Source organism: Camelus bactrianus, chromosome 7 (genome assembly GCF_048773025.1).
Source record: "Camelus bactrianus isolate YW-2024 breed Bactrian camel chromosome 7, ASM4877302v1, whole genome shotgun sequence".
Classification (NCBI taxonomy): domain Eukaryota; kingdom Metazoa; phylum Chordata; class Mammalia; order Artiodactyla; family Camelidae; genus Camelus; species Camelus bactrianus.
This window is the reverse complement of record NC_133545.1, coordinates 87,748,597-87,774,400: the sequence shown is the minus strand read 5'-3', so window position 1 is coordinate 87,774,400 and position 25,804 is coordinate 87,748,597. Positions and strand designations below refer to the sequence as shown.

General features: G+C 42.3%; 1 long non-coding RNA gene across 1 annotated transcript; it reads left to right on the top strand.

Moving 5' to 3' along the window:
- Positions 1-2,297: 2,297 nt before the first annotated feature.
- LOC141578071 (uncharacterized) lies at positions 2,298-21,245 on the top strand. The gene is made up of 4 exons (XR_012507939.1): positions 2,298-2,433; positions 5,487-5,612; positions 9,106-9,227; positions 21,184-21,245. It is a non-coding gene; the product is annotated as an uncharacterized LOC141578071 (long non-coding RNA).
- The last annotated feature ends 4,559 nt before the right edge of the window (positions 21,246-25,804 follow it).

Genomic DNA, 25,804 nt, shown 5'->3' with positions numbered 1-25,804 from the left:
ATTTTATTTCCCCAGCCTTTCCCCACTTCTTTACTATGCCCTTTCTCTTCCTTTCCTCCAGCCTGGGTTTCAGTCTACATGTGGCATTGATTTTTCTTGTCTATAGACACTTCCTTTCACTTGTTCACGATCATTTTACATGTGGGCTGTGGAAAATTGCTAGATGTCAAGAAAGAGCCAATCGATTGCATGCTAGTATTTTTAGAGTGTGTTACTGTTTTATCGATTGAAATTAAATCAGGCTGACACCCTGAGCCCTCCCGTGAGCTGTTTTCGCCTTCCTACAGGTGATAATGCTCTGGTTGCTGAATGTGCCCTTCCCCAGACTTGGTTTTGGAGTTAAGTCACCATCAGTGGAGCCCTCTCTTTAAAAGATGAAGAAAACATTTGCTCCTTCTCCCTGGTTGGGGACTTGGATGAGATGAGGTACCAGATAAAGAATGGAGCCCCACCTCATTCTAACACCCGCTAGTTCCATTCCTTTCTCCAGGGAAAAAGAGTACAATTCAACACTATAAACATTGATTGTGAGCTAATGAGATAGACAGGACAACCGATCATTTATTAAATATCCTTTCATGCCAGAAACAAATGTATTATACACACAAAAAGCACGCAAAGCCCAGTAGTACCGTGATTACAAACGTGGGTCCGAGTTCGAGTCCTGCTCTGGAGTGACCAGTCATGAGAGATGGAGAAATGTTAGGTCAGCTTAGCTTCTCCTGGACTTGTTTCCTGTCCTGCAAAGACGGGCTTGCTAGGCGTCCCTCCCCCTTAGAGGTGCTGTGGGGTGTAAATGGCGCGTGGGCAGCCCGAGCACAGCTGCTCATTCCTCGTAAGGGCAGGATAGCATAGCTTTTGTGATTACAGCTTTATGACCGTCCCGTGTAGACTCTTAGTGCTCCGAAGGGATGCCTTGTGGTTTGGAGATGGGATTCTCACTTCTGTAAATACCCAAGGATTGTGTTATTGGGCCGTGCTGATTTGAATCTATTCTTTAGAAAGTACATATTGTAGATATATTTTTCAAGCATGCATGCTTTTTTCTTTTATTATTTATAGTTCTACCCTCTCTCTTGGTGGGACTTTTCATGGAATCCAGGAAATAGTCCTAAGCCACCTGCCTCTTCACACTTCTCCGTGGTGGTTTTCTTCCCTGACTAGAAGAGGGTTCTGCATAGGAAATTTTCTTTGTTCCCCTTTTCTTGGAGTCTCTCTGTCTGTCTGCCCATCTCTCACCTGTCCATCTGTCCATTTATCTACACACTGAATCTTCTGACATGTTCCAAAAAGCATTTCAGGCAGCTTACAGAACAGATACCAAATAAACAGGTGAGGAAATGGGGCCAAGTTCAGACAGTGAGGCTAGGAGGCAAGCCTGTGTGAGGGTTGCAGGCATGAGAGACACACGTCTGCCCTGTGACTTATAAGATCGACAGCAACAGTGTGCCTGAGGCTCCCAGCAGACACAGGGAAACAGGGTTTGTGGGAGGTGCTCACTGGCTGCGAAATAAATAAGTGGCTTAGGAGATGCCCAGCCTTTCCAGCTACTAAGGCTTTGGAGAATATTTTGAGTTTCTTCCAAAATCAGAGTATTGCATCTTTTCTTTTTTCAGAGATCTATGTATAGTTTGTTACATTCTATACCTGGTAATTTCTCCAAAACTGCTTCCCACGTGAGTCCCATGACTCGGGAATGGGGTGGTTCTGCTCATTGACGGGGGTTGGCCAGAAACAGAAAATGACAGCCTCAAAGGAGCCTGGGATTTGTCAGTTATGTTTTGTCAGTACTGTAGAGTTCAAACTCTTTCACAGTATCTCTCCATCTGAGGCGGCAGCGTCCTCTCTTACCAGCATCAGGAGCTCAGGACCACAGGATGGTGCGGGCTGAATGCACTGCCGTCAAGACAGCTGTGCTAGTCACTGCAGGTGTGGTTCTTTTACATAAGGCATTTCATGTTCTTTACTAGAATGTTTCAACAGAGAGTTAATTAACTGAGTCAATTCACATTTAATAAATATGATGCTTTGTTGAAAAGACAGTTATAGGCAGAATATAAGCTGTGAAGACTTTAAAAACGGTTTCATTACTGAAATTTCAGTAGGGAAGATACACAGTTTATCTTATTTATTCCTCTCTTTTAAAGTAACAAAGAAACAAGACAGAAAAGGCAGAGGATGGTTTCTGTTCTTCCTCTCCGCTTGCAGGTGCCCTCACCTCCAGTAGCATTCATCCAGACACCAGCACTGACACTGGCCGTGCTCAGAACTGCCTCAGACCTGAAGACAAAACTGACAAATAGAAGGGGGCTACGCCCTGTTACAGCAGGTGCTCTCACTTTGTGGGTCCTTATGTAACTGCACGATGTTAATCAGGATCGCCCGTTCTACATTGTGTAGCGCTGCTGCGGTGTCTCCTAGTTACTTGTTTCTGTAAGTATTCATGTATTATTCCCCAATGCGTGGTACTACACGCCTAAAAATGCTTTTTTCAGATGAAAAATAATTTGCATTTAATATAATAAGTCTGAAAAAAGGGGCAAAAGAGTCTATCCTGGTCCCGCTACTCAGAGATAATAATTAACAATTTAACATTTATTTTCTGTTCTTTTCGTCAGTGTGTATCAGCTTTGTCATAAAAACCAGTGAGCACTCTGTCCCTGTTTACTGTGCGGAGATCTCCATTTTCCATTCGGCTTATTACATGTTTTTCTACAATATTCTATCTCCCCTGGCATGATTTTTAATGACCAGTGTAGCATTCTGTCTTAAGGAATGCATCGTCCATTTTACTTCGGACTTAAATAAACTTTTAAATTCCAAGTATACTTAACTGAAATACTGAAAAGAGAACTGTGGTGGTACAGGAAGGCCCCTAACTCCCTTCCCATTATTTCCTGAGAGTAAAAGCTGTGGAAAATTTCGTATATATATTTCATGACCTTTATGCCTATGAGATACATATATATACACATATGAGAAATCAATGTATAGGTGTGTGTATATATGATTTATTTAAAAATGAGACAATACTATATGTTTTTCTGCAGCTCGCTTTATACACTCAGGGGTATATCATAGACGTCCTCCCACTCCAGACTCACCCTGTCCTTTCAGATAGATTGGAGGGGTCTCCTGATGTGCGGGTGTCGTCTCTTGTCCACGGACACATTTGGTGGGAGACTGCTGTGGACAAGACCCTGGACCACGGCGAAACGCCGGATCCCTCAGCAGCCGCAGCTCGCCGTGATTTACCGTAATATTGTCTTAATGGTGGACAGTTAAGTTTTCTCCACTTTCCACTGTCAGAAAGAATGTTTGACTTGCATCCTTCTTGTACAGACATTCCTGTGATCTTGTATGTATATTCCTTTAGTTAAGGCTTCTGGAAATTTAGTCCCTGGATGTGACATTTACATTCATCCCAGACTCCTTTCAAGTGACTCTAGAAATTCCTTCTCCATTGGGGAATGAAAAAATGCACAATTACTTATGTAACCAATTCTCTATCGCTGTATATGATTTCACTTCAGTTTTTCTTCCCACCTTTGTAAACAGTGCTGTGTAAATGCCCTGATGAATACATCTGTTTGGACTGATTTTTTTTTTTCCTAAAGGAAACGATTCCTAGAATTGGAGTTCAGTCAGTGCGTACGTACGTTTTTCAGAGTTTACATATCCATTGATATGTCATCCTCTGAAAAAGTCGCTCATGATTTGTTCTCCCACAGATGGACACTAACTAGAATATCTTAAAAATATTCACCAATATGATAAGCAAAAGTGCTTTTTCTTTGTTTTAGTTTGCATTTGATGACCAGTGAAGTTTTGAGCTTTTTTCACTCATTAGCCTTTTGAATTTTTTAAAATGAATGATTCATTTTGTCCTTTGGAAACATTTAAGTGAGGGAGCTTCTTGTTGCTTTGTGACAGCTCTTTGTATGCTATGAAAATTTACTTCGTGACTTCATCAACATGTATCACAGAGCTTTTTCTTGTCATTTCTTTCCTTTCATTTTGTTCAGAAACAAGATTTCCTTTTAATCTTGTTGTGGCTCAAACTACTCTTAAGATAATAAATGTCTTCCTTATGGGTTTTAACTTTGACATTCTTAGAAATACTTCCTTATAATGGAATAAATCTCTTATGTAGGTTTTTTTAATCTGTAAGGTGGTGATTATAATAGTACTTGTTATAGTGAGGAGAAGTTGAGTTAATAAGAGCAAAGGGTTGTATTTGCTGTTATTAGTACTTTTTATTATTTACATCACTATGTGCAATTTATCTTGTGGTCATTATGACAGGAATAAAATTTATTCTTTCTAGGTGATTCTGATTGTCCCAGGACAATTATTGAATTCATACTTTTCTCTTTGATTTGAAATCCCACCTGTACAAAATAATTACATACACTAGAGTCTCTTTTTGAGCTCATGGTTCCCTTCTGTCAATCTCCCTTCCTTACTCCAGCACCATATCTTACATATTGTAAAAATTTATTTAATAACTGGCAGTCTGATTTTTTTTGATTCTTTTCTTCCATCCCAAATTTTCTTGTATAGTATTATGACTTTATTATTCCTGAAGAGTTCCAAAATATTTTGTTCAAGTTAAAAAAAATCAGATTGGAAATTTCATGGGAGTTTTTAGTAAGTTTTGAATTATTCTTAGGAGAACTTACATCTTTACAAAACTGCTTTCCTCCATGCAATATGTTTATGTCTCTACATTCATACCTCTTACTTTAACCCTCAGTATAGTCCTGAAGTTTCTCCATTTAGAACATGGGCATTATTTTTGAATTTATTCCAGTTTATTGTTTATGTTTTTGTTAATTTTGTGAGAATTTTTTGCTATTATATATTTAAATGCTTAAAACTGACATTTAGAAAGGAAGATTCGGTTTGTCAATACTCAATTTGTAACTTGTCATTTAAAATTGTAAGTATTAAGCACTTGTTCCAGAATCCTTTCTTTTCTGTTTTTAAAAATTTGTTTCCAAGATTGTCAAAATGGTCATAGCTAAGTAGTATAGGTGGGGAGACAGATGGAGAGAGGTAGTGTGGCTCATGTACAGACTATGAGCAGTTTCATGGCTGCCTTTAGGCTGGAGAAGCTGCAGAAGAGCCCAGGTTAGACCGGGGGTGGCTTTGTATGCACTTGAAAGCCAGCTTTCCTGCCTGTATGGTGAAGCCTGGTGGGCGTGGCAGGTAGATGATCAAGGTCTGATCAAGGTCATTGGCTGCACAGAGCGCTGTGTCTGTGAGAACTGGAGACCATTACCATGGGAAATGCTTGGCGCCAGGAACACTGCAGGGGAGCTGGGGAGCCTGTGTGTTAAGGATTTTCCAGTCCTGGGAGTGGGAAGATAAGACTCTACATTCAGATCTGAGTTTGAATTCATCCTCTCTTGTTTACTGGTCCTCTGACTTTTGTCAAGTTATACATCCTCTTTGAACTCCTGTTTTCTTGTCTCTCAAAACAGGAGAATTACAGCCTGCTGCTAGAGTGTTTGATCAGTGTAAATGATTTGTGTCTATAAGATGCCATGTACAGCCACAATCTCAGTGAGAAATGGGTTGTCGCCTCTTCTTCTTCAACTCAGTGCTCGGTAAGGCATCGGGGGAAAGCCAGTCCCTAATTTGTTGTGATGCAATGAGGAACAAAATTAACGTCTTGCCTTTCCCTAGCAGTATTCTTACTTCTTTGTTTCATTTACCTCTTTCCTCCTTTACTCTCCCCTTTCACCTCCTCCACCAAAAGAATCTGAGACTGTCTCAGAACACTAGATTCAAATTACTTTAAATGTTGGCTCATCCCCATGAAATTACAGTGACATTAAAAAAAATCTGTACACATCCCAGACGATTATATTTGATTTATACACACACACACACACACACACACACACACACAATCAGGATGCCTCCCGTTTGCTGAAGGAGAAGGACCACTTTTTCTGAGTTTTCATTCACTGAGCGTGAGAGGAAAGTCTCTTAAGCAGAAATTCACCTGGCTTCGTGCATGGTTTTTTAAATTGGATTTCTGCTTTGTGTCCATAGAAATATTCTCCTATTAGAAGAGGGGAAGTGGAGACATAGATATTCTGCTGAGATATTGGTGTCATCATATTTGAGTTGGAAAGGACTTATGACAGCATAGAGTTGTACCTTTTTATGGGTGAGAATCCATGATAGTGTAACTTGGACAAGAACCCGAGTCTTCTGTCTTCGTGTCCACGTGGATGAAGAGGCAACTGGTTGGGGGATGGCAGGGATCCTTCTTGCTTGATTTCCAGGGTCTTGCTAGTTTTCATTGTTCAGCTGCCTTTAGTTTATGTCCATGTGGCCTCTCATGGGAAGGTCACTATGTCCTGATAGATTGAGTTTCTAATCAGCAAAAAGGTCTGGACCCACTCATGGTTTCCAGAGATTTTCTGCTGACCTGCTGACACTTTATATACATGAGACCTAAGAAATTGCTGGATATAGAATCCTTATTGTTATCATTTGCCCTCGAGTTCCATAGGAATGGGGTGCTGTCTCAGGCTGCCTAAGGCTAGATCTGAACAAAGATATGGTGATAGGCTGCGCAGCTGGACCCTCCCCAGTCTAATGGGATTTCCACCTTAGTTTTTAGAATCAGGCAGATTAGTTCAAATCTTGCCTTTACCAGTTATTAGCTTTGTGACCTTGAGGAAGAAACTTTACTTTTTGAGGGACCAATTTTCTTTATCTCTAAATAAGTTCAGTATTTATTTTAGGGTTTTTGTTTTAGGATTGAATGAATTCCCTCATTTATTCCTAAAATACAGATCACATGGTTCTATGCTGGTGCCTTAGTAGTTGATTACTAAGGGACTCAGCAGTGAGAATGTGGGTGAGGTCCCCTGGATAATAGAGCTTATATTCCAGGATATGCTTGTAAAAGACTGGATTGCAGTGGATTTTTAGTAAATGTCCACTCCTTTCCTAATCCCCATTGATTGTGTATATATCTTTATACTAATATATGAACAATTTTTTATTGAAATTTAAGTCTCTGTAGTATTTAAAGTATGTAGCTATAACAAAAATACGTGAAATAAAATTATCTGACTTTTATTTTCTTTTCAATAAGCAAAACAAAATAAAATAGAAAAGAAAAGAAAAAGTTTTGAAGGAGTAGAAATAATTTTATTTCCGTGGAATCAACTCCCTATGTTAGGTTTTTCGGTTGTGTTCTTAAACAGCTTATAAAATTGACAGGTTTTGTCTTCAGTGTTGATAGCTGGGTGAGTATAGTTTCTTTTTGTGGTTGTCTTTGATGAATTATTTGCACTAGATCATAAGTAATGTGCATGTTACATATTGGAAACGAGGAAACAGTGGAGACATACTACCTCCAATGCAGTCATTTTGTTACCGAGTCCAAACTCATTCTGCTCGCTGCATGACAGGCCAATAAACCGGGAGATGAGGTGTTGGAGCAAGGAATAGTGACTTTATTTGCAAAGCTGGCAGATCCAGAAGATGGCAGACTGATGTCCTGGAGAATCATCTTCCACAAGTCAGAATTGTGTCTCCTTTTATATTAAAAAGGGGCGGGGTTTTGGTTAGTTGTTGGAAACTTCTTGCTGTATGAATTGCTTGTCCTTTGAATCCGCTGTTCTTGCAGCTGTCCATGCGGATCAAATCATGTTGCCCCTGTGAAACCTCCAAAAAAAAAAAACAAAGGTTATTCTCTATTTTGCAACTTGCCATCTCTACATAAGTGCAGATGAATTAGCATCCTTCAAGATCACGGCCAGGAGAATAGGCTGTCCTGGATATTTCAGTCTAAAGGCAACTTTCTTTTACAAATGGTGCAGAGCTAGCCAGTCTGAGCCTAGAAAACAGGGCACAGGGTTAAAGCCAAAGGAACAGACCTAACATGGGGTCAAAATTGTTCTTTTCTATTACAATTCCCTTTTCTGCTTCATAGATAATTTTAGTAAGAAACATGAGCAATTTTGTATTTTTGCTTCTTAATAACCGATAAGTTGGCCAACTATATTTTTGTGAGCAGAGATGCTGTGCGGGCATAGGGGTCACAGCACACTCTTGTTGGGGGTGGCCAACCCTGAAACATGTCTGATGCCACGTGAGTGTTGGTGAGGGTCCCCCTAGCCAGCGGCTCTCTTCAGGAGGCAGCATATGGGCATTGATATCTGGAGACCTCATTTTCGGCTGCAGGAAATTTTTTAGATACTGCGATTGAAAAATCACTCCAGCTGGGGATAATTAGGGAAAAAAGGAAAAGGAAAAGGGTTTGGAGTAGAGTAGAAGAGAAGGACATAAAATCACGGAGCCTGAGTGCTTGGCAGCGGGGCCTCGGGAGAGAGGGGAGCAGAGTTGGGGAGGGGCCTGACCCCGGAACCAGCTCCTGCACCTGTCGCCGTGCCCAAGCCACGTAGGTTTCAATTGGCCTGGGCCACCTCTCTGGGCTGGATCTCACCCTGGGCAGAACCTTGAGTATCGAATGTAAGGGGTGGGCAGCACTCACTTAGGGGGTCACTGTGGATTTCAGTCAAGTCCACAGTGCCTTTTCTGGTCATGTGCCTTCACTTGTCCTTTATCTCAGGATCTGAGGAGGAGGAGAAAGGAACTCAGGCAGAGATCCAGGAAGATATCCGACTGTGTTAAGTGAGGACAGACACAGTTACAAGGGGACCGAGGACACTTGCAGCAAAGTAAAATGACTTCACAACTCTTGCTTCAGAGCTGCAGGTGTGAGAGAGCCTAAGCCTGTTTCAGAGTGCAGGGGACAAGCGGAAAGGAATGGCAAAATTTCCACTGACAATTGAAATTATGTTAAATAGCCTGCTACTGTTGCTTGTATCACTTGAATGAATGCAGGCATATTTCTGTGGGCATTTATATGTTCACTCAACCCCACCAGCCACTCTTGCCCCCATCGGGGATGGGCTTTCTCAAGCACAGTGCACCTCCTGCTTCGGTGGGCCACGCTGCGTGTCCTCGCCTGGGGCCGGGCTGCTGCAGGGCACTGAGTCCCTGAGGCACCGCCTGTGATAAACGACAGGAACATCTCTGCTATCGACTGAGGGCCTCCTTTTCCCCCTGCAGTGTAAGAATTCTGGTGACTGTTAGAAGCATGCTTCCAAGCTGTCCGTGTCCTCGGCATCCAGAAGCGGAGCCTGGAAGCTACTGAATTTCTCCAGAATGCGTTCTACATTCACCTTCGGCAGGTGAGTGTATGTCCTTACACAAGTGGAGGAATTACTGCCATTTTCCTGGAACTTACTCACCACTAGTCCATCTGATTTTTCTGTGCTAGGATTCAGTATGGCCTGCTAAAAAATCTGGAGTCAGATCTTGAAACCCTGATGAAGAGGATTATTTATTTTATTTCACTATATGATAATCTTTTACTTTCAAAATTCAGAATTTTTGGTTCTTTCAGGCATTTTTGAGGGGGTTGGCAAAACAAATTTGCTCTTACCGTCTTTGCGACCTGTTGCTTTGTGCCTCTCACCTGTCTTCTGTCACTTGTGAGGCAATTCCATTTGTGACCCTGTCCGGGTTGTTCATGTTATACAACATAAAGTCTGTAAAAGTACAGTCCCTTTTACTCCGAAGACATTCCACAAATAACTCCTTAAATCTGGGTGTGGTTTTAAGAAGACAGAATCATTAGAACATGTAATTGCAGGTTGCTAGTGCAAAATCCCCAAATCAATAGTCTAGCTCAACATCTAAAATCTTTCTAATCTACCTTGGATTTGTATGGATAAGTGAAGCAATTTGCTAAGTATTGAACACCAGGGTTAGAATTCAGGCTGGTGTATCTCAGCAGGTCCTCCTGAGCCAGCGCTGTGCCAGAGGGCGGGGCTGAGGGGGAGAGGGTGGGGCCGAGGGAGAGGGCGGGGCCTTGGGGAAAGAGGAGGGCCAAGGAGGAGGGGGGTCCTGCCCTCCCTGAGCTGACAGTTTCATGGCAAACACCTTCACCATGTGAAGAACTTGGAGTTTCTTCTAAGAACACTAGGTTTGAAAAGAGTCATAAAAGAACGGGAGTGACAAAATCCAATTTGTCTCAAGTAGGGGAGAGCAGCTGGAAGGCCACTTGGGAGACTCGTGAGTCCAGGTGGGCAGTGTTGGTGGCTTCTACCTGAGCGGTGGGTCAGTCAGTGGAACAGTCACCGGGAAAAAATGAACAGATTTTAGGCATGTTTAGATGGTAAAAAGGAAAGGATGAATGATGTCTGTGAAGGTAGGATGGAGTAAGGCCCAGGTTTCTGGGTGGATTAATGAGGTAAATAATGGTCCTGCTGTGCTCTGAGGAGGGAAAGCTGCAGAGGGAGCTTTGGGGGAACCCTGATGAGTTTAGCTGTGGATAAAGTGAAAGGCTGTTAAATGTGTGGTCTGGGAGCTCAGGTGAGAGCCAGTAGCGAGTAGGGGGAGGGGAGAGAGACGTTCAAATCATTTTGTCTTGTGAGCATACAAATAATTATGAGTAATGATACACTTACGCCTCTATATTCTGGATTTAACACCCATTAACATTTTGTTATATTGACTGCAGAGGTTCCTAATATTTTTTAATAGAAATAAAATAAATAGAAACAAAATAGTGGGGTTAATAAACATCTTAGAGTTGATGTGTGTCCTTCTATGTATTTTGATACCTCATCTGTTTATAACCATAATCTATAAAAAGTTAACTAGTTTAGCATAAGTGTTAAACAGAGGGACGTGACACACAGTTTTGGGGCTTGAAGGTGATCTTCTCGGGCAAATTATGTAGCCTCTCTGTACCTTTGTTCCATCTTCTGTGACTGCCCCCGGGCCCCTCATCACAGATGATTTCCTAGACTAGATGATGGGAGGGAGGCTGCTGAAGGGAGTAAGAAGTGGCAACTGCTAGGGACACTTAAGAGAGAGACAAAAAGAGATTAAAGTCAATAAACTCAGTACAAACAAATACTCTCAAAAGAGAAAGAATCCTGCAGTGTTTTGAGCCACTTAGCATAAGGGAAACAAAATCACGTGGACCCAAAGCTCTTGAGCATGTGAGTATTGTGGGTGGGAAGGTGTCATCAGAAAAGGGTTGAGAAAAGGTCTTTTGGTTTCCCTTGACGTTTCCAGTAAGGATGGGGAGCAGAAGTGAAAACCCTCAGCTTCAGTGGAAGCTGCTGTTTTGTGTGAAACTGACCAAACTTTGGAGACCAGTCATCAGCGGTGCTGGCAAATGAAGAGATTTCGGGATTGGGTGGGGCACTTGCTGTGACTTCCAGGTGACCTACTGGCTGGGGGCTGTGAGGCGGGCAGTAGGTTTGCAGGGAGACCCGGGCATAATCCCTGGTTCTGAGGCTGCTGGTCTGACTAGCAGACCTGGGCACAGGCAGTCCTAATGGGGCAGCTCGGGATGTGGCCTGGGACACCTGCCGTGCTGAGGGCGAGAAGAGCGCTTCCCTGAGGGGGTGTCCCTGTGGAGAGTGGAAACGTCCTCCTGCAGGGGAGGAAGATCCTCTGAGCAGGGTGCTGGATGCACAGGCAAGACCACCCTGAGCACTGAGGGTTTGGGGAGCCCGAAGTCACACAGTGGCCCGAGCAGCCTTGTTCCTGAGAAACTAGAGGGAGAAGAGGCTGAAAAGTCAGGCTAGGGTCAGAAACCGTGGTGGGTTATGAGTGACAGTAAAGGACTGGTCAGGCAGGCACGAGAGAACCCTGTGGGTGTCCCAGCTGGAGCGTCACGCCAGAGGGTGGAGCTGAGTTATAGACTTTGCCACTTATTAGCTGTGTGACTTTGAGCAAGATCACCCCACCTCTCTGTATATACCTTCATCTGTAAAATGACACAGTGACAAGCTCGTGTCATCAGAAGGCTTAGTTTAGCTCTGATCCTCTGTGTCCAGTCCTGTCAGTGCTGTCCTGCAAGTTTCTGCAGTGGCTGCTCTTACCCTGAAATGGGAGGGCATAGAGGGATTTTGTAGCGCCCGAGGGCAGGAAGGGGTTTCTTTAAAAACAGACATGTAGCCGCCTGCAGCTGCAGGCCTGCAGGCAGTTTGGTTGATGCTCCTGGAGAGGACTTTGGAGCCCTTAGCATCGTAATAAGACTTGTTTTCCCTTGGCTGCCGGAATTGCCTATGCAGATTAATGTGGAAAATTTGGGCTTCTGGCAAAGCTGTTTTCAGAGATGGTAATATACATAACATATCGTAGAAAATATAATGCTTTTATTTAATCTGTGGGACTTTGCAGCTGTTGGGAACACCTCTGTTGGCCTGGTCCCCACAGAGGACACTATGGGTCGGCAGAGCGTGCGGGAGGGCAGGTAGCCTGCAGTGCTGCTGCGGGGTGTTCTCCCGAGTAGAGCACTCTGCTGAGTTGACTCTTCTCTGAGTTTGGTTGCCAGATGAGCAGACAGAAAATTAATGAGTTCTGGTGGGATTGTATAATGACAGAAAGAAAGAGGGACCCGTAGTTTTTCTGGACTAGAACACGCTTTTGGTTCCTGATCCAGTGTGTTCCATTACAGAATTGATGAGTTGTGTCTATTCTGGGACTTGTCGACTGAAAGAAATGTGTAGCCTGAAAGTTTAGAGTTACACTTTATTAGGCGGGAGGACTCGAGGCGGGATGACAGCCTTCAAATCTGTCTGAGGGTCTGCCCCCAAGAAGTAGGGGAGGAACTAGGATTATATAGGAGCTTTACAACAAAGACCAGGGAGTTGGAAGAATAAAAGATTGCTTGTTATATAAAGAAATCCAGGCATCTCAAGTTAAAGAATTTAGTGCCTTTGTATGTATCATTTGACCTCACTGGATTCATTCTTTAGACAAGCACCTAGCTATCTAGGGCAATTATCCTGTCTTCTTATTCTCAGTCTGTTCAGAGGGCAGCATGTGAGTGGCTGTAGAGGCTGGGCTTCAGGTCTGTCCGCACTGGGGGGTGGCGGCAGCCTTGATGACTTGGTTTCAGCATTCTTTGTTTACTGACATGGTTGTAGTATTTTAATTCACATTGTAGTATTTTCATTCACAGACTGTGGATAATCTGGAAACTTGGAAAGGAACCGAGATGGAATTACTGCAGGTACCTTCTACTTTAATAAGCCGTGTGCAAACATAAACATGGAGGAAGCATACATTTGAATTTGGTGGTGTAGGGAAGGGTTTCTGCACATTACAGGAGAACGCAAGGCAAAATATCTCTTCTTTGTTGGCAGGGATGTATGTCAACCTGTCTTTTCTGTAGCGGTTTCTGAGAGCACTTTATGGTAATTAACAAACATTGACAAACGGTGGCACAATTTGCATTTAAGAGCTGGCCTGTGCAAACATGTATTGGACAGGTGGATTTCATAGGCAAGTGGTGAGGTGGATTGGAGAGAGGTGTAGCCCAGGCCTGGGCTCAGATTCAGGTTTAAATCGCCATTTCCTCACCAAAGGACCTTGGACTAGAGTGTAACCTCCATTAAACTGTTGGTGAATCTGTGAAATATGCATTATAATATTCGTTTCTTCCTGGGTTTGTTGTAAGTTTTAAACAGTATTATAACACTCATGAAACACTTAACAGGCACTTAGCAGTGTTCACTGTGTCCTTCCGCCCCGCTTAGCGTGTGTCACAGCCGTAAAGGTAGCATGTGCCTGTTGAGGACGTACTGGTAGCCCCTTGAATAGGTTGTGAATTTGGTGATTTCCTTTAATCCTTGAAACTCTACGTGCCATGGGCAGTTATTTTCATGAACAGATGAGGAATCTTAGGGTAAAGAAGACGGTGTAATTTGCCCAAAGTCAGACCATAATTTTGGGTGCAGGGGCCTCTGTTCAGCATGGGCCCCTGGGCTTTCTGCCCTCTCCGTTCAGCACCAGAGCCAGACGTGGAGTCGCCTGTCTCCCAGCCCAGAATATCCGGCAGGCAGCAACACAAACCTGGACCTGTTCTGCTTAAGCAAACACTCCGGAGGGGAGGCAGGTACTAAAGGAATAAATGTAAAAACAGACGACTGCAAACTGTTATCAGCTCAGAGAAGGAAAGGAACACGTCTCGCCGTGCAGAGCTAGGAGCTTTCCCTTCGGGGCTGCTCTGGGGGCGTTCATTTCAGCTAAACAAACTCCGCTCCTGCACCAAGGCATGAAGGCAGGGTGCATGTAACCAGGCTGACTGGGCCTCGTTGATCATACTCATTCCTAATCCAGTGTCAGCTGTCACGGGCACTTACCTAGTAAACAGATGTCGGCCATAATCATCACGCACTTTGCTTGGTAGTTTTATTGGCCCCACTTTTGAGATGAGGTAATTGAAGCTGGGGAGATTGCTTCATGCCCGTGATTACCTTGGAAATACCCCTACTGGTCTTTCAACTTAGACTGGTGTGGCTGTTACATCCCAGCCCTGTGAATGGCATCGTGTAGCTTCTACCAAGTTGCCCAAATGACTGACATTGATTTTCTTAATCCGTAGGAAATGGTATGTGACAATAAGAGAAAAGGTGTTAAGAAATTCTTTGGAAAACTAGAACAAAATCCAATACTTCCCCAGCTGGGGTAGCGTACCCAGTGTCACTCATCCCACTCACAGCCTGGCACCTCCTCCCTCCCGACTCCGTGTTCAGAAGCCACTCTGAGCCTTCGAAGAACATTTTGCCTCATGACACTGTTGACTAAGACCTATGACCTCTCTGTCCCTGGTTAACTCTCTCTTCAAGGCCATTTAAATTTTATGCAGGCTCCTCCACTCCGATGTAAGAAAAGACTCTTTAAACTTCTTGATGAAGCTCCTTAATGAAGATCTTGTGAAGGAAACCTAGTCAAAACCTGGGATGTATGCACACAGTGACTGCAACCTCAGCACTTTGTGAAGTTCAGAATCAGAGGGGTGGGAGACTCAGGAAAGGCTTTTTAAGGTAGAAAGGGGAAAGTGAAAGGATGCAGGCTGTGTGAGACTGAAACATCTCTGTCCCAGCCAGCAAGGCACCTGCGTTCAGGATGGTGTATGGGGAGTACAGAGTTCTCACAAAGAAAGAAGTGGTGGGATGGGAGGGAGGACAGATAGATTCTTTACTAGGGAAGGAAATAGTGGTCTGAAAATTTCCTGGTTGAATAAGAGGACTGTGACATGATGTGCTTGCATTTTGGAGAGAAGGGTTTTGTGGGGACAGGCCTAGGAGAAAGCTCTCTGGCTGGGGAGTCAGCACAACAGAGAACCACAGAGAACCGGGCTGACCTCAGGGCCCCTGCTGGGGGAGGGGCTGCCCGCCATTTTGGTCCTGGGGGCTACTTCTGTCCCTTAGCTGGGGCCTCAGAACTCCCTTCACATCCCAGTCCTGTTGATACAAGAAAACACATGTGGGGCATGGGAAGGGCTGTGTCCCAGGCTTTTGTTGAGCCCCTGGAATGTGCCCCACCAGACGTGGGTCCTTGGCTTCATGCAGGAAAGATTTCAAGAGCAAGCCACTGTTGAGTAAAGGTAGATTTATTCACAGAGACACGTTGAAAGGCAGGAGAAATGCCACGAGGTGTGGGGGTTGGGTGCTCAGATTAAAAGTAGGTACACACTCCACAGACAAATTATGGGCCTTCTCCGAAGAGGGAGAGAGAGTGATGACCACGAGGTGGCGCTGTGTTGCTGGTTTTCATGGGCTTGGTTGTTTTATATGCTAATAATTAGAAGGAGCAGCCTAAGGGCAAGGGGCTGGGATTCCCAGGGATTTGGCCATTTCCCACACTTTGACATTTTGTGGCTAGCCTTGGGATGGCCATGGTGCCTTGGGGCGTGTTATTCACCATGTTACTATTACAATGGGTGTATAATGAAGCTCAAGATCTGCTAGAAGTAAAATCTCTTCATCCTGAGCCTCAAGGCCTACTGGGGGTTGAATCCTTCACCATTTTGATGTTAATTGCTGTGGACTTCTTTGAATGGCTGTGCTCTGGCCCCTTCCATCCTGTCTCACTGTGTTGACACAGAGAGAGCAAAGGCCGGGCCCTGCCTGTGCTCCTGCATTTAACAGGGAGACGGGTGGGGTGGGCTGATGATGACTCTGAGTGGTGAGAAGTATGTTTCAGATTTTCCCACGTGGGAGATGGGGACCTGCCAGCAGCCACCGCAGATTTATCTCACGGGCATTATCGCTTGTGTCACTCATCTTTTTCTATTTTTCTTTCTTTTTTTTTCAAGTATTTAATCTAAATTTAACATCAGGTTTTCTTAGGAAAGAAATTTCTCTTTTTCTTTTCTTTGGGCCTCTTTTGGGGGGGTAGGTAATTAGGTGTATTTATCTGTTAGAGGAGGCCCTGGCGGTTGAACCCGGGACCCCGTGCACGCTAAGCACACGCTCTACCACTGAGCTCTACCACCCGCCCCATCATCTTTTACTTTTTGCTTTAGCTGCCAAGAATCTTACGGCTGAATTTCTAGTCGGCCTTTAACACTTACCCTGACTTCATGGCATTCGTTTTTATGAGTTTACCTCCCCCTGGTTTCATTTAAGTATTGAATCTCCATTTTCTCTTCACTCTAACTTTTGTCTTTTTGTTGTTATGGTTGTTAAGCTGTGTTAAAAATTGTTTAATTTCTCTTTTAGCAGGAGGCTGAAAGTAAATAAATATGTAAACAAACATCACACTTAAATGTTTTATACATTCTAAGCTGTTTATTAGTTACTTAAAAACCGAATTGAATACTGAAGTGATAACATTTTAAAATTATTTTTTAACATTTTATAAAAGTATAGCTGATTTACAATATGATATGTTTCAGGTGTACAATAGTTGCACAATTTTTATTGTTATGCTCCATTTATAGTTATTGTAAAACATTGGCTATATTCCCTGTGTCGTAAGATACATCCCTGTAGCGTGTTTATGTTACATGGAGCAGTTTGTATAAGAAAGTTGGGTAATACAAAGTCTGGGGCGTGGCTCTGTCTAACCCATGTTCCCGGTCACCCTTCCTGTCAGAGCCCAGGCCCTCACTCCTGTCTGCAGGGGAGCGACTGGAGGCAGCCCTCATCAGCGCTGGCACCACCCTCTGAGTGGCAGTGACAGCAGTGACTGTGTGTGGACGTGCAAAGTGTTGTTCCAGGAGCTTTACATGCATTTCTGCATTTAATAATTAAAGCCCTCCTGTGAGGAATCATTTTAGGTTTTTAATTAATAATACATTTTATTTTGATTTTGAGAGTTCAAACTTCCAGAAAATTTACTGGAATAGTACAATAAATGCTTAGATACAGTTCACCTAAAAGGGCACTGTTTGCCCTTTTGTGTCTGGCTTAATTCAGTATAAACTTTCAAGGTTCATCCATGTTGTAGCCTCAGTCAGTACTTTATTCTTTTGGTTTTATAATATCCTTTTTCTTTTTTTTTTTCGTTTTTTCTCTATTTAAAAATATTTTCATTGAATTCTAGTCAGTTTATAATGTTGCGTCAGTTTATAATTTTGCATCAGTTTCTTGTGTACAGCACAACACTTCATTTATATAGGAACATACATGTATTCATTTTCATATTCTTTTTCAACATAAGTTACTATAAGTTATTAAATATATTCTCCTGTGCTATACAGTATAAACTTGCTGTTTACTCTATACATACTCAGTATCTGCAAATCTTGAACTCCCAATTTATTTCTTCCCACAACCTATCCCCTCTGGTAACCATAGTTTGGTTTCTATGTCTGTGTGTCTGTTTCTGTTCTGTAGATAAGTTTATCTTTTTGTTTCTTTGTTTTTTTAGATTCCACATGTGAGCGATCTTATATGGTATTTTTCTTTCTCTTTCTGGCTTACTTCACTTAGAATGACATTCTCCAGGTCCATTCATGTTTCTACAAATGGCATTATTTTATTATTTTTTTATGGCTGAATAGTAGTCTATTGTACAAATATACTACAACCTCTTTATCCAGTCATCTGTCAGTGGACATTTAGGTTGTTTCCATGTCTTGCTATTGTAAATAGTGCTGCTCTGAATATTGGGGTGTAGGTGTCTTTTTGAATTACGGTTCCTTCTGGATATATGCCCAGGAGTGGGATTGCTGGGTCATATGGGAGGTCAATGTTTTGTCTTTTGAGGAACCTCTGTACTGTTTTCCACAATGGCTCCACCAAACTGCAACCACAGTGTAGGAGGGTTCCCTATTCTCCACAGCCTCTCCAGCATTTATTGTTTGTGAACTTCTGAATGATGTCTATTCTGACTGGTGAGATGTGATATTTGATTGCAGTTTTGATTTGCATTTCTCTGATAATGATATTGAGCATTTTTTCATGTGCATATTGGCCATTTGGATGTCTTCATTGGAGAAAAGCTTCCTTAGGCCTTCTGCCCATTTTTGAATTGAATTGTTTGTTTTTCTTTCTTATCAAGTGTAAAAGGTGTTATATATTCTGGGAATTAAGCCCTTGTCAGTCTCATTTATTGCAACTATTTTCTCTCATTCCATAGGTTGTCTTTTAGTTTTGCTTACTGTTTCCTTTGCTGTGCAAAACCTTGTAAGTTTAATTACATCCCACTTGTATATTTTTGCTTGTATTTCTATTGCTTGAGTAGACTGCTCTAGGAGAACATTGCTGAGATGTATGTCAGATATTTTGCCTATGTTTTCTTCTAAGAGGTTTATAGTGTCTTGTCTACATGTTTAAGTCTTTAAGCCATTTTGAATTTATTTTTGTGTATGCTGTGAGGGAGTAGTCTAACTTCATTGATTTACATGCAGCTGTCCAGTTTTCCCTACACCATTTCTGAAGAGGCTGTCTTTACTCCATTTTATGTTCTCACCTCCTTTGTCAAAGATTCAATGACCAAAAGTTTGTGGGCCTATTCTTGGTAATTTTGTTTATCCGTTCATTGATGGATGGATATTGTTTGTAACCTTTGGCTACTCTGAATGATACTGCCATGAATATTGATGTGCAAGTTTTTGTGAGAATATGTTTTCATTCTGTTGGCTGTACAGTTGGCCCTCCATATCTGTAGTTTCCACTTCATGGATCCAGATGGCTGGTGGTAAAGGGAGTCGAACTTCCTTGGATTATGGTATCCAGGTTTGGGGGTTCCTGAAACCAACCCCCCGAGGATACTGAGGGATGACTCTACATGTAGGAGTGGAATTGCTGAGCCATATATCTCTAACATTTTGAGGAAACACCAGACTTCTCCAAAGAAGCTGCACCATTGTCCCTTTCCACTGGCCGCAAATGAGGTATCTCTGCCTCCTCAACGACACTTGTTATTGTCCATGTTTTGATTATAACCGTCCTAGTGGGTGTAAAATGAGAACTCATTTTGATTTTGATTTGGCTAGTGATGCTGAGCTTCTTTTCATGTGCTTATCGGCCATTTGTGTATTTATTTAAATCCTTGGCAAATTTAAACATTGGGTCGATTTTCTTTGTATTGTTCAGTTGTAAGCATTTTTTATATATCCTGAATACTAGTCTCTTCTTAGATACATGCTTTGCAAAATTTTTCTCCTATTCTGCAGATTGTCCTTTCACTTTAGTTTTTTTAAGCATTAAAACAATTTCTTTACAGGGGAGGTAATTAGATGTATTGATTTATTTTATTTTTCTTGCTAAGGATGCACTCTGTCACTTGATATACCCCCTTCCCCTGTCATTTCACTTTCTTGATGATGTAATTTGTAACAAAAAGGTTTTAATTTTGATGAAGTCCAGTTTATCTGCTTTTTTCTTCTATCACTTGTGCTCTTCGTATTGTATCTAGGAAACCAAAGCCTATCCTAGGACCACAAAGATTTATACTGCGTCTTCTTTTGGAAAGTTTATAGGTTTAGTTTTTACGTTTCTGTCTGTGATCAATTTTGAATTAATTTTTATTTATTTAAAATATGGGGGTCCAGATTCCAGATTCATTCTTTTGCCTGCAGATACTCAGCACTCCCTGCACCATTTGTTGAATAGACTATTCTTTCAATGGAGTGTTGTTGACACCCTTGTGGAAAACTGACTGTAAATGTAAGTTTTTTCCCCCTGGGTTTTTATTATGTCTCATAGATTTATTTATCCAAACTTATGCCAGTACCATACTAACTTAGTACTATAGCTTTTTAGTACCCTTTAAAGTGAGTCCTCCAACTTTGCTCTGCTTTTTCAAGATTGTTTTGGCTGACCTGGGCCCCTTGCACTTCCATATGAATTTTGGGATCACTTTTTCAATTTTTGCAAAGAAGTCAGCTGGAATATTGATAAAGATTCCACTGAATTTGTAACTCACTTTGGGGAGTCTTAACATTTTTAACAATATTGTCTACCATTCCATGAACATGGGATGTGTTCCATATATGTAGATCTTTTAAGTATTATTTCGGTGATACATCAAAATATTCAATGTACAAATCTTGTAAATTTTTGTTAAATGTATCTCTCATTTTATTTTTAATGCTGTTGTAAATGGAAAGGCTGAGCTTCTTGAGGGTAGGACTATATATTAATTTGTTTATTTCTAGGATTTCTACACAGCAAATACCCTAGGTTTATATTTGCTACATAAATCTATCCACAACTCTTCCCACCCCGTGTTATAAGAAACCAAGACCCAGGTTAAGCTACCTGAACACCTATGTGGAAGTGAGAAATGAGACCCTTGGGTGGGGCTTTGTGAAGATGATACTTAGAGCTTATTTAGGATGGCTTCATCTTAAATTCCTTTAAACAACACTTTTCGTGTAGTCAGATACATTAAGATCATGCCCTTTTTGATGTGCAGGGGAGCTAAGACTATCATTTTCAAATATTTTCTAGTGAGAGTGTTGTACTTGAAATCAAATTTGCATCAATCTTTGAAGATATATGTTTCAGGAATTTTGACTAAAGAACACCTGTCTTTATTCATTAATGACAACTAAATTCTCAAGCAATATGTAAGAGTTTGAGCAAACTGCCCCAGCCCCGTAGGGCTGGTTGGCTGCAGCTGTAACTGGAGTCAGTGCTTACCTCTCCCAGCACGCTTGGGCTGATCTGCTCAAAGGTGTTCGTCCAAATGTTTGTCTGTAGTCTGTTGGACAAAGCCATAAAACATTGAGTTAAGGTTGCTGGAATGCAATATATTCCTATTAATATTAAGTAAGCACATATTGAGTGCTTACTGTATGTTGGGAATTGTCCCTCAGCCTCACATATATATTATTTCACTTAAAACATCATATATTTCCTTGTTATTCTCATTTTACAGATAAGGAGACTGAGAATTAGGTCTTCTGTATTTTGGATGGAGCTCATTATCAATGACAGGAAATTGTAAGGAAAAAGATATTGATTCATCCTGAGAAAATATTTTTCTGACCGTCAGCATTGAAGAGGGTGAACACTGAAGAAGGTGATCATTGTTTGATTGAGACGAGCCCCGGGTTGTACGGAGTCAGCATCCCTGTCCTGGACACGGCACGTGTAGATCTGCGTGGTGGGTGAGGCGGCGAGGCTGCGCAGGGAACGCGGATGCCGGGCCGTTGGGCTGTGCTCAGGCCCGGTGGGGCTTTCTCCTAAGGGCAGTGGACCGTCATTGACAGATCTTAATAGGGGAGTGGGGTGCTCTCGTAGATCACTTTTGTCTTGTAGAATGCTTAGAAACATTTAGAAGGCTCTGCAGGAGGTGATGTGATGAGTCAGATTAGGGTGGCAGCGAGGTGTAGGAGTGTAGAATTTTCAAGTGGTTTTCAGTCCCAGTTTTGTGGCTGAGTAGCTGTGTCACTTTGGATGATGCACTCAAGGAAGTGAAACAATTTATCTAATCAATTGAAGAAGTGATGTACCGACCTCCCAGGACTGCTGTGGAGATCCAGTGAGATAACGTGTGAACAGTGTGCAGTGTGGTCCCCAGCACACAGTCAGTGCTGAGTGAGTGCCAGTGAGTACCTGGTAGGTCAGGTGTGGGTGGTGGGACTCGGTGACTGAGGAAATCTGAGCCCTGAAGGTGGGGTCCAGTCACATCTGTGAGTGATGGGCCTGAGCTGGGAGAGGCAGGGAGACCTTGCCCCCCGACCAGGGGCCCTGGGTAGGACGGCTATGGGAGGAGCACCCTGAAGTCAGCTCTTTGCAGGTGGAGCTCGAGTTGCCCTTGAGACATCTAAGTGCATTGTCATGAGCTCAAAGAGGATGTCTGGGTGTGGGCTGTGAATTTTCCTATAATCTTAATCCCTGAGGACTCCGAGGTATTGATCACTGAACGTGAAGACATACTTTACAGGACAAGTGAATAGTAGTATCATCTCTGTCATCAAAGCTCACATCTCTTTATTCATCACAAGTTTGCTATTGGGTACTTACAGAGCTCACTTCACCGCCATCCCCTGGGCTCAGGCTCCACAGTAAAGAGCTGGTGAGCCTCCCTCTTTTCCAGACGAAGACACATTTAGCTGATAGACTTCTGTACCTCGCCAGACTTAGAATTTTAGTTTGTTGTTTTAATTCTATTTTCTGTTAGACATCTCCTGACAGGAGAGACGTTTTACCTCATGGACATATTTCAATTAGCTGTTACTGAGAATTGCTGATCTGATCCATAGTGTAAGTATTATATTAAACTTGTAGAGTATTTATCATTTTTCTGTCTTTGCCCTTTAATTTTGTATGCCCCTTCAAGTCTCTATCCTATTTGGGGCCTTATTTTTTTTAATTAAAAAATGTCTATTTGCAGTTAAAAAACAAAATAAAAGAAAAAATACACATGATAGCTAAACTTAGAAAATATCTAGTGTGTTTTCTGTCTCGGCAATGGATAGTTGTAGAAACTCGTGAAAACCTTCATTACACAAGTTTCTTAAAATGCTGATTAAGAAATAAAACCTTCCTTCTTCATCTTTCAAGCTGCACAGCTAATTGTGAAGAAAGTGAGGGGAAATCCTCAGAAGCCAAGACAAACCAGAAAGCAGGGATTCTGGGTGATACGCAAGCCTTAGAATCCCTGGGGTGCCTGTTGGCTCCTGTACTGAGTTTCAGTTGCCTTGACAGGAGGGTAGGAGGTGAGCCCGAGTCCTCTCACACTGGGAGTTGGATGACTGATCATATGTAAGGCCAAGCCCATCCCGAGAAGCATGGTTTACTAAAGGGTTAACTATGAAAAAAAATTCATCAAGGTAAGACAGTAAGGAAAGTCAATTTTGTTGGAAGAGGGGAAAAATAACAAATCCAAAGTAAGGATATAGTTTAAAGCTCTTCTGGCATGAGAGTAACCACAAACTCCTGGCAGAGAATCACAGCTACTCCTGGAATGAGAAGCTGTGGTTTGAATGAATCAGTGAGCAGCCATTCCGAAAAAGGCCTCCAGAGTCCTGTGGATCAAAATACTTGACTGCAAACACCTGTCTTCCAAGGTCTCATTCAAATAACCAGAAAGGTTTTAAAGGAAAGAAGCCATAATCATAGTTCTATTTCTTAACATTACTTTATGCTAGGAATTCAGAGGTGACTATGGAGTTGTCTCCTCTTTTATGGACCTTACCTTCTCTTTGGGGAGACAAACTGACACAGTTGGGGAGCTTGGTGGAGGGAGGTGATAGTCTGTTGCAATTAGCCAGGAGAGGAGATTAAGAAAGCAGTGAAGGGTGGGTGAACTTCTTAGCTGAGGACATTCTTGTTCTGCTGGCCCTTAATTGCAGGCTCAATGAGCAGTCACTGGAGGGAATATATCTTACGGAGGATGGACTTAGCTCAGGCCTCTTTAGAATGGACAAGTGAACCTGGAGAAAGACAGTCAAATCTGTGCAGACATTAAAGTTCACTTGAACATGCTCCATCCCTGAGCCAAAGATAGGACAAATATGCAGCACTTCTTAAGGACAGAGGAGTGGTTTTTAAGGTTCTCCAAGAATGAAACCCAGGGAACCGAGATGGCCAGTTGTCAAACTGTGACTTTGCTCTTTGGATGGTGTACTCACCAAGTATATTGGCCTTTTATACATTTCCGTTTCTCTTTAATACATGTCAGGTGATGAGGACGTGGGCACAAGTGTTTGACACCTTGTCGAGGCGACTTTGGGTACCTGCCTAGAAACACGGGCATGGCTACAGCTGCGTCACACATCTTGCCGCCCATCCCGCTCCCCGGCTCCATGATCACGGCAGAGTGGTTCCTTGTTGACCTGTCCATCTCCTCTGTGACATCATAACCCATGAAAAGACCGGAGAGTATTAACTTGGCTTTGTTAAAGTCAAAGGAACAGATCTAATATGGAGTCAGATTTGTTCTTTCCTATTTCAGTAGTGCCAAGGAGAAGACAGTTTGGGCAGCTTTTTGTAGGGTCCTCGAGGCTTTCCCTCTCAGCCTCTGGGGGCCTCTATTGAAAACCCTTCATAGCTGTCTGGCCTGCTGGAAAACCACTCCGCCTGTTTTGCCCTGAAGATGTGTTCAGTTTATAACTCATCTCTACTCCTTGGAAAACAACTCAATAAAAACTCAGTTGGTTTTCCACCAGCCATGGGCAGGGGTGAGGGATACCTTGTTATTATTTCATAAAATAATTAATAATAATAATAATAATAATAATAATAATAATAATAATAATAATAATAATAAAAGAAGTCTTAAAACAGCACTGGGCACATAAGTGAGAGTCAATAAATGCTTCCTGGCTTAAATCAAAAGTGATGACTCAGTGATTCCATGGCTGCTGTATTTGCTGAGCTAGTTACTCCTTTGCTCCATTACACATTTTTTTAACTGAATAAGAAATACATGCAAATGGTTAAAAAAAAATTCAAACAGAGCACAAAAATACACAAGTGAAAGAAGTTTTCCCTCATCCTCTCTTCTTTCAGCCCTCCCTGGAGATGCCACTGTTTACTATCCTTTGGGTGCTTTTCCAGATATGCTATGCACATTCCCACCTATGTATGTAAATTCCTTTAAAGTTTTAGTTATTTTTTACTTAAAGGGATTTAAATCCTCAAGTGGCTTCTGCCTGGGTAATAGAACAGAACAAATCTGACTCCATATTAGATCTTTTCCTTTGACTTTAACCCTATGCTCTGTCTCCTAGGCTTCATCTTGCTTGTAAAACAATGTTGCTTAGAGCCTGAAATATACAGGAGAACCTATTCTGAAGGCTCTGATCTTTAAGTATATTTAACACATTTTCATTCATAAAAAGATAAGAAATTGCAGAATAGAAAATAACGTTTGTTTTGTTAGAGGTTTACAGAGATTTGACCCAGGCAGATAGCTGCAAGAACAAAGGATTCTAACAAGAAGGAATTCCTACACCAAGAAGATTGCAACAACCAAGCACGTAGGAAAAGAGCCTGAATTCTGACTTGGGGAGATGGTTTTCCAGGACATTAGTTTGCCATCTAGGTCTACAGAAACTTGCTATTCCATGCCCCAACACCTGGTCTCCCAACTTATTGGCCTGTCCTGCACTGAAGAGAATGAATTTGGACTTGGTAGCACTCCTATATACCTAGCAAGCTGGGCACTGGAACTGAGTGTTATGGAAACAACAGGCCAGCCAAGGAACAATCACCACTCGGAGTGTTGGCGTACTCAGATTTATTATGCCGGCGGGCTCAGAGGGGCTTCTGCTCCGAAGTTCTGAGCACCCACCTCCAAGACATACACATGAAGTTTTAAAGGGTTAATTACAAGTAAGGGTGTATTAGCCTATAAGGCTCAAGCAACAAAAAGCAAGGAATCAGCACACTGGTGCTTATCAACTTGTAATAGACACTTGTTGAGCTTCGATTTACGAGTTAGCTTGTTAGCCCAGTAAACTGACACTAAACTTCAGATTTACGAGTTAGCCCAGCAGAATTTAGATCAGTAAACCGACACTTATCACACTTAGATTTGTGGCTTAGCT